The 16,835-nt window shown below is 38.0% G+C and overlaps 1 protein-coding gene across 3 annotated transcripts in view; it reads left to right on the top strand.

Moving 5' to 3' along the window:
- PKIA (cAMP-dependent protein kinase inhibitor alpha) overlaps positions 1 to 16,835 on the top strand; it is a 75,733-nt gene that overhangs the window by 38,357 nt on the left and 20,541 nt on the right. For 2 of the 3 annotated variants that reach the window (XM_066266356.1, XM_066266358.1), the window contains exon 2: positions 12,955 to 13,084. The gene's annotated coding sequence lies outside the window, so the exon portion shown is untranslated. Of the gene's footprint in view, positions 1 to 12,954; positions 13,085 to 13,291; positions 13,352 to 16,835 lie in introns of all 3 variants that reach the window. The other variant, XM_066266357.1, reaches the window with a different exon arrangement.

Raw genomic sequence — 16,835 nt, forward strand, 5'->3', positions numbered from 1 at the left:
CAGTTCAGTAAGAGGCACAACAGAGTGTCAAAAAGGTCATTCTCTCTGTCTTCACTATTCCAAGGTCACTCACCATCTTCCTTTTTATCAGTCAACCCAGAAATGTTCCATGAATTTAGACTATGCAATGTTATTTAATGTGATTATAATTCAAGATTCTGTCTGTAATATGGCTCTAATCCTACATTATTTTTTATTGGTGCCAGTTATAGAAGTCATCCAGGAATGTTATGCTTAACTTTTTAAAATAATTACAATAATTTATTCAATACATTTCCCTTCATGTTTTTTTAAACGGAGCAATTCCTCCTAGGCCGATGCTAGACTCACAGGAGTTGGCCATTTTTTTCCCTTGCACTCTTTTGTCATCCATTCCACTGACTCACGCTTGTTCATTAAATCATTCACTCATGCATTTATTTATTCATTATTTACAAAATCAATATTAAACAATCACATAAGGCGAACAGGAAAGGCAGAAAACTAATCTGGGTTGCATAAGAAGTGATGAAGTCAGTTAAAATCTTTCCTGATAACGGAGGGTACTCAATTTGATGGAAATTGCATTGTATTATGGGAACTCTCAGACTCAGGGAAAAGCACGACTTAAACAATAAAACTACTAGCCATATACTGAGAGCCTGCTTTATACCTGACTCAGTAAAAAAAAAAAAATCTCTAAAATCATTAGTGATGTTTTAAGATTGTTTGATATAACTGGCATCTCCTCTTTACAGATGAAAATAACCAGGCTCAAAGATATGAGGTTCCTTGCCAAAAGTAAAATGGCCCAAAAATTAGCACCTTAGACTTTACAATGCACAGTATGTGTGTATCTCTCTCTCTCTTTCTGTGTGCATATGTGTGTGTGTGTGTGTGTATGTGAGAGAGAAAGAGAGAAGGAGAGAGAGAGAGAGAGAGAGAGAGAGAGAGAGAGAGTTTATTAATCACAAAACTGAACTAAGGACATTTCACTTTTGAACTAAGAAAGCTAAAGGCTTCCAGAAGCTGAGTCCAAATTTTATACTTACATGATATACTTATTATAGAGGGCCAGAGATGAATTCAACAACTCAAGAGTTCTGAAATACCAGAAGCATTCACACCAGCATGATTCTGTAATGTGGATATTAGGGAATGGAAGAAGTTGGCAGATGCACCTACAGATTCATTTGTTTTCCTTTCTGTGAAAGGAAATGAAATGAATGAAAATGAGAAAATGGAGGAGGATGGCTAGCAGTTTTGGTAGTTTGCTTAATCTTCATGCTAGGAAAGGCTAAGCAAAAGAAAAAAAAATCTTGAAATATTATTTTTAAACCACTTACAAGTGGATATGGTCTCTTCCTACCAAGTAACCAAGTCACTTGGAAGTATGAACTGTCAAATAAGTCTAATTTTCTATGATAAAGAAATTGTTGACTGTATTTGAAAGTATGAAATATAACAATGTAATGATCAGAGTCTTAAGAAAAAGGGTAGAAAACAACTCTTTTGCTAATCATCTTAAAAAGAAAAATTATAAAATGAAATATGCTAAAGGCACTTTAAAACAAAAAGAAAATTTCTATACTATTACAGAACTTTAAAATTTTTCTTTTAATTTTTAAAAAATAAACACATTTATGTAGTTGTTGTCAGAAGATAAACAGTATTTTAAAATCAGCTTTTATATTCAGAATTATTTTATTTTGCTGTATAGTCTTATAGAATAATGGGTTTTCTACTAAGTGGATATGATATTCTAAAACATTTTTCTCTTATTGACTATTAAAAGTGGGTCCAATTATTTGTTATTAGCAATGACATGCCATTGAACACTTATTTATATAATAATTTTCTAGATATAAATTATTTATTGGAGTAAGTTTCTAGAATTAGAATGAAAGTATAAAAACCTATGACATTTTTATCTTGCTAGAGATGTCCAAAGTACTTTTCAAAAGATCAAATTAACTGTGAAGGAATTTGCCAACATAAAATATTATGTATCATTTTTGATTTTGCTAAGTTCATAAACTGACACTTCAGGTTCCATTTCTTTGAATTTTTATAACTATTGAAGTTAAACATACGTTTTATATATATATATATGTTATATACTATATCTATATAGTTGTATTTCTCCTGTTCATCTCTCTATAGCTTGTGGCAGGCCAAATTGATATTCTAATAAATTAATAATTACCAACTTCAAATGAGTTTCCAAGACTGGAAATACTGTTCTGTCTTACCAGTAAGTTCCTTCTACTTCTCCTTAATGACTATTTTAAAAAAAGCATTTCTCACTCTACTCAGTTTTTCCTCTGTCCTCTCTACTTCACTCCCACACTGAACACCAAGGAAATAGAAGTCAGTACACAACCCACTGCCCAACCCTTTAGCTCATAAGCACTCGCGCTGATCTTGGTCTGCCCTTTTATTACAAGAGTTAAGTTAAAAGGCCATTTGCATTGCATATGGTAGGCATTCCATTTTCTCTCATCTCAAGTACCTCACAGCACTGCATTTTCTACAACCTGTCTATTCCTTAGGAATTATTTCCCACCAAAATTCAAACATTGTGGAATAGTAACTCCCACTGGAAAAGTGCACATGCAACATGAAACTCTCCCTTGACTTCTGCAGAACATCTCCATCCACTTTCTGGCTGAGCTTTTCAAGTGTCTTCATACATCCTGTCCACTTCAAGTCTTGTTCAGTCTGTAATCTACTTCCCTCTGGCTTCTCTAGCCCCAGCCTCCTTGCCCACTGCCCTGAATTTTCCTGATGAAGATCCCCAGCTTCTCCATGTCAGCACAGCCAGTGGATGGTTTTTGTCCCAATAGCTAGGCTCTTCCCTTCTTTTTTAAAAAAATTTATTTATTGATTTTAATTTATTGTGTTTACATAGATTCTAGTGTCACCCCGAATGCATCCCCTACTCCCCTGTATTCCCCTCAACATCTCCCTTGACCCCCTCCCCATCACACCCTACCCCCCCTTCCCTTCAGGTTTATCCCATCCTATCATCCCCTTTCCCTCTGTCCTCTTTTCCTCTGGTCCCTTTGATCTCTCCTCTGTCTCAATTCCCTTCCTCAGATCACATTGTTCATTGCATTTCTCAAATGAGTGAGGTCATATGACATGATTATTTATCTGCCTGGCTTATTTCACTTAACATAATAGTTTCCAGGTCCATTGAGGTTGTCACAAAAGATAAAATTTCCTTCTTTTTCTGGCCCCATAGTATTCCATTGTATATACGTACCATTGCTTTTTTTTTAACTATTTTTTCATTTTTAAAAAATTTTTATTTTATTTATTCATTTTTAGAGAGGAGAGAGAGACAGAGAGAGAGAGAGAGAGAGAGGAGAGAGAGAGAGACAGAGAGAGAGAAAGGGGAGGAGCTGGAAGCATCAACTCCCATATGTGCTTTGACCAGGCAATCCCAGGGTTTCGAACCGGCGACCTCAGCATTTCCAGGTCGACGCTTTATGCACTGCGCCACCACAGGTCAGGCGTACCATTGCTTTTTAATCCACTCATCCACTGACGGACACTTGGGCTGTTTCCAGATCTTCGCTATTGTGAACAATGCTGCCATAAATATGGGGGTGCGTTTCTCCTTTTGAATCAGTGATATGGTGTTCTTGGGATATATTCCTAAAAGTGGGATAGCTGGGTCAACAGGCAGTTCCATTTCTAATTTTTTGAGGAATCTCCATACTTTTTTTCCAGAGTGGCTTCACCAGTCTGCATTCCCACCAGCAGTTCAGGAGGGTTCCCTTTTCTCCACATCCTCACCAGCACTTATTATGTGTTGTTTTGTTCATGTGCACCATTCTGACTTGTGTGAGGTGGTATTGCATTGTGGTTTTAATTTGCATTTCTCTAATGATTAGTGCATTTTTTCATCTGTCTATTGGCCATCTGTATGTCCTCTTTAGAGAAGTGTCTATTCATTTCTTTTGCCCATTTTTTGATTGGATTGTTTATCTTCCTGGTGTTGAGTTTTACAAGTTCTTTATAAATTTTGGTTATTAACCCCTTATCAGAGGTATTGTCAAATATGTTCTCCCATTTTGTAGTTTGCCTTTTTATTCTGTTCATATTGTCTTTAGCTGTGCAAAACCTTTTTAGTTTGATATAGTGCCATTGTTTATCCTGTCTTTTATTTCACTTGCCCTTGGAGATAAATCAGCAAAGATATTGCTGCAAGAGATGTCGGAGAGCTTACTGTCTATGTTTTCTTCTAAGATGCTTCTGGTTTCACGACTTACATTTAAGTCTTTTATCCATTTTTAATTTATTTTTCTGACTGGTGAAAGTTGGTGGTCCAGTTTTATTTTTTTGCAGGTAACTGTCCAATTTTCTCAACACCATTTGTTGAAGAGGCTATCTTTACTCCATTATATGCTCTTACCTCCTTTGTAAAAAATCAATTGTTCATAACGGTGTGGGTTTATTTCTCGGTTCTCTGTTCTGTTCCATTGATCTATATGCCTGTTCTTATGCCAGTACCAAGCTGTTTGGAATACAATGGCCTTGTAGCATAACGTGCTATCAGGAAGTATGATACCTCCCATTTTATTCTTCCTTTTCAAGATTACTGAGGCTATTCATGTTCTATTTTAGTTCCATATAAATTTTTGGAATCTGTGTTTTATATCTTTGAAGTATGTCATTGGTACTTTAATTCATATTGCATTGAATTTATAAATTCCTTTGGGTAATAAAGACATTTTAATGAAGTTTATTCCTCCTATCCATGAACACAGTATATGCTTCCACTTGTTTGTATCTTCCTTGATTTCTTTTATCAATGCTGTATAGTTTTCCAAGTAGAAATCTTTAATCTCTTTGGTTAAATTTACTCCTAGGTACTTTATTTTTTTTGGTTGCAATAGTGAAGGGGATTGTTTCCTTCATTTCTTTTTCTGACAGTTCATTGTTGTTGTATATTAATGCCTCTGATTTCTGAGTATTGGTTTTATATCCTGCCACCTTGCTGAATTCATTTATCAGGTCCAGTAGTTTTTTGACTGAGTCTATAGGGTTTTTTATATACAGTATCATATCATCTGTAAATAAAGGTAGTTTTACTTCTTCTTTTCCAATTTGAATGCCTTTTATTTCTTCTTCTTGTCTGATTGCTGCAACTAGGACTTCCAAAACTATGTTGAATAAGAGTTGTGAAAGGGGGCACGCCTGCCTTGTTCATGATCTTAAGGGAATTGCTTTTAATTTTTGCCCATTAATTATGATGTTGGCTGTGGGTTTGTTATAGATGGCCTTTATCATGTTGAGGTACATTTCCTGTATTCCCACATTGCTGAGAGTTTTGATCGTAAATGGGTGCTGGATTTTATCAAATGCTTTTTCTGCATCTATTGAAATTATTATGTGGTTATTCTCCTTCCTTCTGTTTATGTGATGAATCACATTGATTGATTTGCCAATATTGTACCATCCTTGCCTCCCCAGAATAAATCCCACTTGATCATGATGTATGATTTTTTTCATATATTGCAGGATCCAGTTGGCTAATATTTTGTTGAGGATTTTAGCGTCTAAATTCATCAGGGATATTGGCCTATAATTTTCTTTCTTTGTGTTGTCTTTGCCTGGTTTTGGAATCAGAATTATGCTCACTCATAAAAGGAGATTGAAAGTCTTCCTTCCTCTTGAATTTTTAAAAATAACTTGTGAAGGATAGGAGTTAGTTCTTCTTTGAATATTTGGTAGAATTCACCTGTGAAGCCACCTGGCCCCGGGCTTTTCTTTGCTGGGAGTTTTTTGATAACTGTTTCGATCTCATTTGTTGTAATCAATCTCTTTAGGTTTTCTGATTCTCCCAGATTGATTTTTAAAAGATTATATGTTTCAAGAAATGTGTCCACTTCACCTAGGTTGTCTAATTTTTTTGGCATACAGTTCTTCATAGTATTTTCTTACAATATTTTGTAGTTCTGTTGTGTCAGTTGTTATTTCTCCACTCTCATTTCTAATTTTATTTATTTGAGTCCTCTCTCTTTTTTCCTGGTTAGTCTGGTTAAAGGTTCATTAATCTTGTTTATCTTTTCAAAGAACCAGCTCTAGGTTTCATTGATCCTCTGTATTGCTTTTTTAGCCTCTATGTCATTTATTTCAACTCTGATCTTTATTATTTCCTTTCTTCTACTACCTCTGGGCTTTTCTTGCTGTTTTTTTTTTCTAGTTCTTTTAGATGCAGGGTTGTTTATTTTAGCTTTTCCTAGCTTCTTAAGGTATGCCTGTATTGCTATGAACTTCCCTGTCAGTACTGCTTTTGCTGTGTCCCATAAGTTTTGAGTTGATGTATGCTCATCATTTATTTCTAGGAATTTTTAAATTTCTTCTTTGATCTTATTGTTAACCCATTCATTATTTAATAACATGCTATTTAGTTTTCAAGTGTTTGAATATTTTTCAATTTTTTTATTGTGGTTGATTTCTAGTTTCATGCCATTGTGATCAGAGAAGATGCCTGATATAATTTCAATATTCTTAAATTTGTTGAGATCCCTTTTGTGCCCTAACATGTGGTCTATTCAAGAGAATGTACCATGAGCACTTGAAAAGAATGTATATTCTGCTGCTTTAGTGTGAAAGGTTCTAAAGATATCCATTAAATCCAGTTGATCTAGTGTGTCCTTTAAGTCTGCTGTTTCTTTGTTAATTTTCTTTCTTGAAGATCTATCTAGTGATGTTAGTGGGGTATTGAAATCTCCTACTATTATAATATTGCTGTTGATCTTACCCTTTATATCCATCTTAGTCTGCTTTATATATTAGGTGCTGCTATATTAGGTGCATAGATATTTATAATGGTTATATCTTCCTGTTGGATTGCTCCTTTTATCATTATGTAGTGACTTTCTTTATCTCTTACTATAGCCTTTGTTTTAAATTCTATTTTGTCAGATATAAGTATTGCTACACCAGTTTTTTTTAATTTTCATTTGCATGAGATATTTTTTTCTAGTCTTTTACTTTCAGTCGTCTATGTGTATCTTTTGTTTTAAGGTACGTCTCTTGTAGACAGCATATGTAAGGGTCCTGTTTTCTTATCCACGCAGCTACCTTATGTCTTTTGATTGGATCATTTAATCCATTTACATTTAAGGTTATTATTGATATGTAGTTGTTTATTGCCATTTTATTTTTAAAGCTATGTTTCTCTTTTACTATATTCCTTTCTTCCTTTGTTCGGTTTACAACAGGCCCCTTAAAATTTCTTGCAGCATTGGTTTGGTTGTAATGAATTCCTTGAGTTCTTTTTTTGTCTGGGAAGCTTTATATTTCTCCTTCAATTTTAAACGATAGCCTTGCTGGATAAAGATATCTTGATTGTAGGCTCTTGTTCTGCATTACTTTGAATATTTCTTGTCATTCCCTTCTGGCCTCAAGTGTGTCTTTTGAGAAGTCAGATGTCATCCTTATGGGATCCACTGTAGGTAATAGACTACTTTTCTCTTACAGCTTTTAGTATTCTTTCTTTATTTCTTATCTTTGGTATTTTAATTATGATATGTCTTGGTGTAGATTTCTTTGGGTTTCTCTTTAATGGAATTCTCTGTGATTCTTGAACCTGTGTGACTTTTTCCTGCATCAGTTTAGGGAAGTTTTCAGCTATGATTTGATTGAGCAAGGTCTCTATCCCTTGTTCTTTCTCTTCTTCAAGAACCCCTATGATGTGGATGTTATTTCTCTTCATGTTGTTACAGAGCTCTCTTAGAGTTTCATCAGACTTATTGAGTCTTTTGTCTTTTTGCTGCTCTGCTTCTATGCTTTCATTTTTTCTTGTCCACTAACTTGCTGATTCGATCCTCAGCTTCATCCATCCTGCTATTAATTCCTTCCATTGTGGTCTTCATTTCTGATATTGTAGTTGTCATCTTAGACTGATTCTTTTTTATTATTTCAATGTCCTTTTTTATACTTGCTATCTCTTTATTTAGGTGCTCATTATGTCCATCCATTGTTGTTCTAATATCTTTGAGCATCCTAACAATAATTATTTTAAACTCTGCATCTGTTAATTTGGTTATATCCGATTTATTCAAGTCATTTTCTGGGGATTTCTCTTGATTCATTGGGGTTGCATTTCTCTGCTTTCCCATTTTGTCTGTGCATAAGAAAGGTATGGCAATAGGAGTCCAATGGGTGTGGCCTCTGTCTCCTAGGTGTGGTCTGTCTGCAGTCCTGCCACCTCCTCTTCCAATGCCTCAGGCATTTGTGTATGGACGTTACCGGCACCGGCCTGCTGAGGCAGTCATTGTGGTTTCCACCTCTCCTCTGCAAGCTGGGCTGTGTTCACATGCCCAGGCTACAAGCTCTGGCCAGTCTTGGCTTTTGCCTCACCCCTGAGGGCGGGGCTGCACCTGTGTGCCTCACTGGGGCACAAGCCTCGGCATGGCAGGCAGGGCTGCCACCTGTACTCAGCTGTGAGTATCCACCAGTTTCGCGGCTTTCTCCTTGCCCCTGAGGATAGTACTGCAGGCTGGACCACTGGACCGCTCTTGCTCACCCAGCTCACATCCGCAGGTCGGACTGCATTTGTGCGTGCCTTCTGCCCCCACGTCGCCCTCATCCTCTGCTCCCACCAGGCGGGACTGAGCTCATATCAGGCTTCAGTTGTGACTGACCCAGCTTCCACCTCCATTGACAGGACCATGCTTTCATGTCCTGCTGCCACTCGCCCTCTGGCAAGCCTTCAGCAGTGTGGGTGGGGTAATGCAGCTCAGACCGTAGCACTCAATACTGTGTCTTTGATGGCCCCCCCTTCTAAGCAACTCTGCTCTGAGTGCAGCAGGACAGCTTCTGTTTGGTTGGTGTCCTGCTTCCTTTTGCTGGTATTGCTGGTTCCAGGGGAAATATACACTTTAGATTTGGGGAGTCACTCAGCTCAGGGGTGAGGGTGGCCGTCCCTCAAAGTGTTTCTCCCTGTGCCTCCTAGATTACACTCTCTTCATGTTACTCTGGTCCTCTCAGCTCTCCTTGTTCCCTAGAGTCCCAGGTGAGTGGTTGTGAAAGAGGTTTTCTGTGCAGTCCCTTTAAGAGGAATCCTGGGTCTGAGAAATCTGTCTCTTTCTCACAAACAGTATCCTGGCTTGTTTTACAGCTAAATACTGTACATACACCTCTTTTAGGCTCTGGGGCTTCAGGCTGGGGCTTCGTTCCTGAGGCCCAGGACCCTTCCCTCTCTGCTAAACTCACTTTCTGCCACACAAGTCCCTCCAGGCTGCTGTTAGCTCCCAGGAGCTGGGCAGCTCTCTCCGCATTTCTGCTTTTCCTACCAGTCTCAATGTGGCTTTTTCAGTGTTCCTTGGTCAAAGAGTCCTCTTAGTTTAGTCCAAAGTTGGTTTTTCCATGTCATGGTTCTTAAAATTAAGTTGTAATCCACTTTGGTTCTGGGAGGTGAAAATTGGTATGTGCACCTACTCCATCACCATCTTGCCCCCCTCCAGGCTCTTCCCTTCTTAAAAAAAAAAAGTGTGCCTGACCTGTGGTGGCACAGTGAATAAAGCGACGACCTGGATCGCTGAGGTTGCCGGTTCGAAACCCTGGGCTTGCCTGGTCAACACACATATGGGAGTTGATGCTTCCTGCTCCTCCCCCCTTTTCTCTCCCTTCTCTCTCTCTCCCCCCTCCCCCTCTCTAAAATGAATAAATAAAATCTTAAAAACAAACAAAAAACAAAAAAGCAACCAAACACTTTATTTCATACACCTATACTTTAACACCCTCATAACCATCTACCTGAGTGAGTTTTACTGGCTCCCTTTCTTTAATCTGACTTCTAAATGTTCTGTTGGTTTCACTTATCCTCAGTGGTGTACAGAGCTACATGAGGGGCACTTCAGTCTCATAATAACAATGCTTGTCACAGAAGTCAGTGCCTCTTTATCATATGCCAGGTGCGGATCTAGGACACTGTTTTATGAATATAAGTTTATCCTCCTCATGAACCTATGAGATAAACCTTATATTCCATAGTGCAATCGAGGAAATGGAGGCGCTGAGAGGTTAAGTATCACTTCCTCAAGTATCATGACGTAGTATCAGTCGTCGGTGATGCCCCAGATGAGTGAATGCTGGTATAGAGCAGGCAAGTTATATAATGACTTACTAATGGCTTTAAGTTAGCAAAATTTAATTAATGCCTTGTGAAGTACCAGAAAGCGCTGGAACATTTTGTTTTTAATGGGAACAATTAAGTCACATGTCAATGGCTAATATAATTAGTTCTTATTAAATGGAATGATTTCTTACTACTATGTTCTTCTGAAAGAGAAATCGTCTTGCTTTAATGTTTTTCATTTTTCCCCCATTCACATATTTACTTATTTATGTAACACACATTTCCTGAGCAGTCTGCTTAAAGCCCTGGAAGCTTCGGTGGTGAATAAGAAAGCACAAGGTCCTTATGCTTATGCAAATGCCTCAGAGGTGTGGGGAGGAGGTGTAAACAGGTAAACAGATTTCATAGAGTGACTAGAATGCAACTGGATAAAGGGATCCAGAGGCACTGAGGAGCAGGTCTCTGATCAAGATAGTTGTGATGGCATTTTAACTGAGACCTTAATGATCAAAGATAAATCAGAGTAGGTTAAGGGTCAGCAAATGCAAAGCTGTGAGACAGCAACAATCCAAGCCTGCTGCATCTGAAGGCTCAGAAAAGGCTCATGTACCCAAAACCGGATGAAAATCAGGGAAAGACAGAGGAAGTGGTCAGAGCACCTGGTGCCTGTAAGCCTTGTTAGGTGGATTACAGTTGATTTCCTTCACACTAGAATGATTGCCTTTGAAGGTTAGAAGTTGGCCAAGCATATTATCTGATCTGTGCTTTGTAAAGATTATCTTGACAGTTTAGTCTCCTGTAAAAACAAAGTAGGTGTGCCTCTATAAAGTGTGGATAATGACTTTTCAAAAGCTCAGTGAGCTCATAAATAGTTGGTTCACTAGTTATCTCATCAATCTCAACTAGACTGTATGAATATGTGCTTGGTGACCCTGAGGTTCTGGAACATACTAGATTTGGGACACCCAACCATTTCCAATTACTGATTTGAAAAATTCTCAAACCTGTTGAGGTTCAGGAATATTATTTTATTACTAGGGGTAGGATAAAAGGGTTAATGTGATAGGTGGGTTCCTCTGTCTATTCTCCCTTTCTGTGGGAGAAGTGATGGACGAGGGGGTGACTAAACAGCTGCGGACAGATTGCTGAAATTTCAGAACTAGTTCAGTCCTGTAAATATTTGCTAAAAAACTAGGATGTGAAGGAACTGAGCTGAGACTGGGAATGCAAAGAGAAAAAAACTGCCTGGCATAAACTATCTGCTTAAGAAGGCCTGAGGTTATAAGACACACTCAAGGCAGAGAAGACTGTGAGTGAGGGTGACAAACGTGCTCTCTGTACTTAGGGGCAGCCTCCACCTCAGGCACTAAAAACAGCTCAGTTGCGAGCATCAGCCCCAGATGGGGGTTGCCTACTGGATCCTGGTTGAGGCAAGTGTGGAGTCTGTCTCTTTATCTCCCCTCCTCACAGCTAAATAAATAAATAAATAAATAGATAGATAGGTGAACATAATGAAATGATAGTATTATTTCCTTGTGAGGTTTTGGGAAAAGGCACATAGAAAATGTATGAAAATAAAGCCTTTATAGGCCAGAATAACAATATATCATTTTCATAACAGAAAACTCATTAACCAAAGTTGTTACTCCTGCATAATGTTTTGCTGTACTTTAGACATTGTCTACAATGTTTATGATCATCTCTGCCCTCTGAAGTGGAGTCATGCCCGTGGTACACATTTGTCATGTAAAAGAGTAGTCATGGAAAATAAATTCAGCATTTAAAGACAACTTGCTATGATTTATTCAGTGGGCTCTTCCAAAAAGGTGGTACCAAGAATTATTGGTTATTGAAATAACAGTCTTTTCAGTTACTTAGTTTTTTCTTCAGAATCAATATCAATAAAGGTAAAGAGTAGTTATATATTCATTAAGATACAAGCACATAATCCCAAACAATTTATGGCCCCCTAACGATCTAGTGCTCCTTAAGGAGCCATCAACTGGTCCAAGTGCCAAGACAGAGTACACTATGTGCAGCTCCTCCTAGATCCTAATGCATTTACCTGGGTAAGAAAGAGCATAACCATGAAGAGAAGAAAAATGGAAAGAGAGATAATGCCACTTGTTTTCAATTGATGATGGTGTGTGTGAAATTTATGGGCAGATGGTCTGGAGCAGGTGTGAGTATCATCTGAGGAGACTGCTCGCTGCTTTAGTTACTCAGAAGACTATGATTATCATCTTGGAAGCACAACTACAGGACTTGATTGCTTCACTTGCTCGAGCCTTTCCCTTTCCCCTGATATCTACCTTCCTAAGGCACTGATCAGCAGTCACAGATCCACTATCTCCCTGCCACATCATCGCAGAAAGAGCCACACATGTACGTACATGCACACACACGCATGCACACACTCTCACTTTTGTGTGTGACAGTGCTTGAAAAGGCAATGGATAATGTAAACTAAAGGTCTCTGTAAAATATCCTTCTGCAAATTTCTGTTTATTTTGACAAATAATTAAGTGTAGTCAACTTAATCATTTCCTAAAATCTAGGCTAAAACGGAAATAAATTAAAAAGAAATAAAAAGACTTGGAAAACTTGCCTTATTTGCCCTTCCTGTGTGTCTTAATGAACAAAGGAGAACTGGGCTTTTCCTGAAGTCTTCACTCAGCTAGAAGACCCTCCTGCCACCTGGACTTCCGTCATGTGTCTACTCGGTCAGTCTTCAGACTGACTAACTGTGGCTTGCCCTTGAGTTATTACTAAACTGTTTAGAAGACTTGTGCTTGAAGCTTTACTTAAGACTGTAAACAATTGAGATCTCTATGTATCGTTAATTTCCTTTTCTCCTGCTGTCTCCATTTCAGTCTCCTGAGTTTCTGGGAAGTCCTGGTTGCCCCAAAGGAGAGATTTCTGGTGGAAGTCTGAAGGTCTGAGCCAAGAAAAGAAAAGCTCCAGCATAGCCCATGAATTAAGGACAAGAAGGTTTCCACTCAGGTAGGAGCCCGTGATCTCATACATCCCACCGCCCTAAATACAGCCTGCTGATGGCTGGACATGATGTGTCCGCTTGGGAAAAGATGGATGGATAACCTAATCTACAAGGAAGCTGTTCTCATTCCCTGCGAGGCTGCAGTGTTTACCAGAGAATACCTTGGAGGAAAAGGGATACAATAACAGCATGATGCTTTTTTCCATTTTTAGCTCATTGTTGCCAAGCACACTTAGAGATCTTGGAGCCTGCGGCTTAATCCCAGGAGTTAGGTATGTGGAGCAGCAGATTAACCCTTTCGGTATTTTCTCCTAAGACAAATCATTTTCACAGCTTGCACTCACGGTCTAGCTGCTTATCATAATTCAGGGCCATGGGTGCACCCAGTCTCCTAAGCGGAGGAGAGCCCGGTCAGTAGTGTGAGGAAACTGGCTTGGTCCCTGTTGGAGCACATCTACTGTTTGTCTTGGCAAAAAAAGAGCATAGAGGGGAGCAGAACAGGCTTGGGAAAGAGGGGTCTGTTTTTATTTATCTGTGTGTCAAAACCTCACTAGCAATTTTATCTTCTCTAGCAATGTTTTGAGATAAAAAAAAACAAACAAACAGAAAGGGATAAAGGGGATAATGAAGCTAACCCAATATGTGGCAAGACCAGAGACACTAGTGACATGGCAATCAGGGCCTGTCCATCTCATCCCCAGTCCTATCCTTGAGAGGTAGCACCTGACCCCTAGTTGGTACTCAATGTGAAGACATGTTGGACGACAGATGAATAAGCAATGAAAAAAGGTTAAAATGGTAGAAAAGGTAATTGTCCTTGTATTTCCTCGTGTGTTTACTTCTGAGGACCAGGCACTGTAATGGACATATGGCAGGTAACGATAAAATTTGTTGAGAGAATAGAGGAGTCCCAATGATTCTCAAGATAATTATAAAACACAGAATCCATGTTGGCCAAAGAGCAGAAGCATCCATAAGATGCAAGCCTGGATCTCAGACTACGGATACCACTGACAGAATTCATCTAGTTTTAACCACATACATCTCATCCTGTTACATTTAGGCATAGTACCTACATTAAAATACTATGAAATGACTTGAACACAGAAAGAAAACCCACTGATAGCCTTTTCTGACATATTATTTGCAAAACATGATTTTAAAGCATTTTTATAATGATAAAGTTAAGGGCAATTTCAAAATCATTAGCTGCTAAAATTATTTACATTTTTCCATAGTTGGGTAGGGCACCATAGTACTGCTGCTGTCTCTGTCATCTGCTGTTGCTAGCTTCTGTATTCCCAAAAGGAACAAAATCCATCTTATTAAAGAAAGGAATGTAAGATTTGCTGCTTCCACAAAACCAACATACGTGCACATTTTCTTTCTCTCTCTCTCTTTCTCTTTTTGTATTTGAGGTTTTGAGTTTTTTCCTAATGATGATTTTATTTTCTTGCACTTATTATTCTATCAAATAGCTGTGAACTTGGTGACGTCCTCTGTAGTAAAATAAAAGGGAGAGAGAGAAATGAAAATAACTTCCCAGAGAAATTTATAAATTTCTACATGAATTGAAATTTGAACAAATTGGCATGAAATTCATAAGAGAAACAAATCTATGAGAAATTCTCAGTCGGAGCTCAAAATGGTTGCACATGTTTGTCCTATAAGCAATCTAAGATGAAACAGCAGGGTGAAGACTCCACGCATGTCCAAACAGAAATACAAACTTTCAAATTACATCCCGTGCCAGACCATATAACAACTGGATAGTCCAATAAGTAAATTAAGATAATTCTCGTTTACATCAGTTTCTTAAATCAATACTTAGCAAAATGAAAATCCTATCTTCCACTCCAAGAAACCTGGGCAGTTATTGGTTAAAGCAAATGTGCTGTCCTACTGGCCTCCACCTGGTTATAAATAGCAGTCAGACTTGAGAACACCCCTGGACACTGACTGACTCTCTATATATAGCTTTTCTCCCTCTAAAGGCTTTTAGAAGAATGCTATCTTTTGTGGAAAACTTGGCCTTTAAAAGGGGCATAAAAACACTAAGCTCAGCGACTCCTAGATCTTGAAAAGATTTAAAATATTTTCCTTACTCTGGGAACCCACATTTTGGGGGCGTGAAAACTGAAAGCCCAATGAAGTTAATTCTTTTTCCCAGCAACAAATGAAAAACAATGAATAATTCTGGCACTCAATCCTCTGTCTTCTGAATCCCTTGAACGTGGCATGTAATAGACTGCAGTACCTGCTGACTTTCATTGTCCACAGCACCAGCTCCCCACGGTGCACATCCCTCTTGCTTCTTTATGACGGATGATAACATTATTTGCAAACTTTAGTTTTAATCAGAATTTTTAAACTTTGCTTTTTGTAACTCATTCTGAAATGCTTATCTCTATATTTAAAATATGTAGAGGCACTCTCCTTCCATCCTGAGATGCCTGTGCCTGCATTTATGATCTTTCACTGTGGCACTGTTGTATAATGATGAGCACAGAAATGCATTCTAGAAGAGACAGTGTTGGGGACAGCAAGGTGGGAGATAGAGTTGACATAAAGGAAGAAGGGGAGAGGGGAGAGGACACAAATTTGCTTTGTTTGAAAAAATTAATAGCAGCTTAGATAATGTTGGACTATACTTAATAGAATATAGCCTTCCTTAATTTAAATTCCAGGTTGATTTTTGTTGTTTGCGATGCCACAGACCAGGGAGTAAACAAAACATTTTTGTGTTCTTCCATTTCATATTGATTTCCTAAAGATTTCTTCAAGACTATTTTTAATAAATGGAAAAAAAAAGACCTGTCTTTATTTTCCCTCCTTGCTTGAACTTTAGTAACTAAGTAAATTGAGTTTCAACTCGATAGTTTTGATTAACCCTGTCTCACAATTTATAAAATACTGGGACACACACACACATTTTGCTATCAAGTGCAACTGTCTTTGCAATCAATGAAATAAAATTCTCAATCAAAACATTATTATTATAACCTGGACAAAAATAAGCGGGACCAGCCATGGGTAGAAGCCACCCTGGGAGATTTATACGTGCATCAGGGCTGAGGACTCTCAGCTGAAGTGCTTAGATGCATGTGTAACCAGGCATGGCCCTAATTTCATGTCTGAAATCAGTTTTATTTATTATCGGGCAAATGCTTGTTCTGTGTGTTTTTACTCCTTGGTTGGGCTAAAGCAATTCCCAGAGTTGGCATGCATTGATGAAGTGGTAAGTAAAAATGAGTCTAGATAACTGGAGTGCATGAGATCTTCTAACTAGCACTCAAATAAGTTTGGTTGATATGAATGTTATGGGAATTAGATAAAGACAATAATTCATAGTGCTGAAATAAAATCTTCTAGTCATGTTCATATAAGAGAAATCATAATTGGTATCACAAGGTAATGAATTCAGGACCTCTGATTTGTTAAATACTTATTTGTTAAATAGAACCCTGCAATGTGCATAAAACCCTTTCCTGGAATTTGGAACGTGAACTAGAAAAACAAAAACTCTTCACACTCAAGTAGTTTTTACTGCAGCCAATGAAGAGTTTCTATTTGGAGATACTTTAATTTCTGAGTTCACTGTAACTTCTTTATCAGATAAGTTTTTTTGTGTTTTTTTAAAACTAGTGTACAGCACTTTAGTATCTGGAATGTTTCTGATAATAAAATACAGTCATAATGATAATTCCCAATACTGATAATAAAGTTGGTAGTAGAGATTATCTATATTGATAGTAA

The sequence above is a fragment of the Saccopteryx bilineata genome, chromosome 3 (genome assembly GCF_036850765.1).
Source record: "Saccopteryx bilineata isolate mSacBil1 chromosome 3, mSacBil1_pri_phased_curated, whole genome shotgun sequence".
In the NCBI taxonomy this organism is placed as follows: Eukaryota; Metazoa; Chordata; class Mammalia; order Chiroptera; family Emballonuridae; genus Saccopteryx; species Saccopteryx bilineata.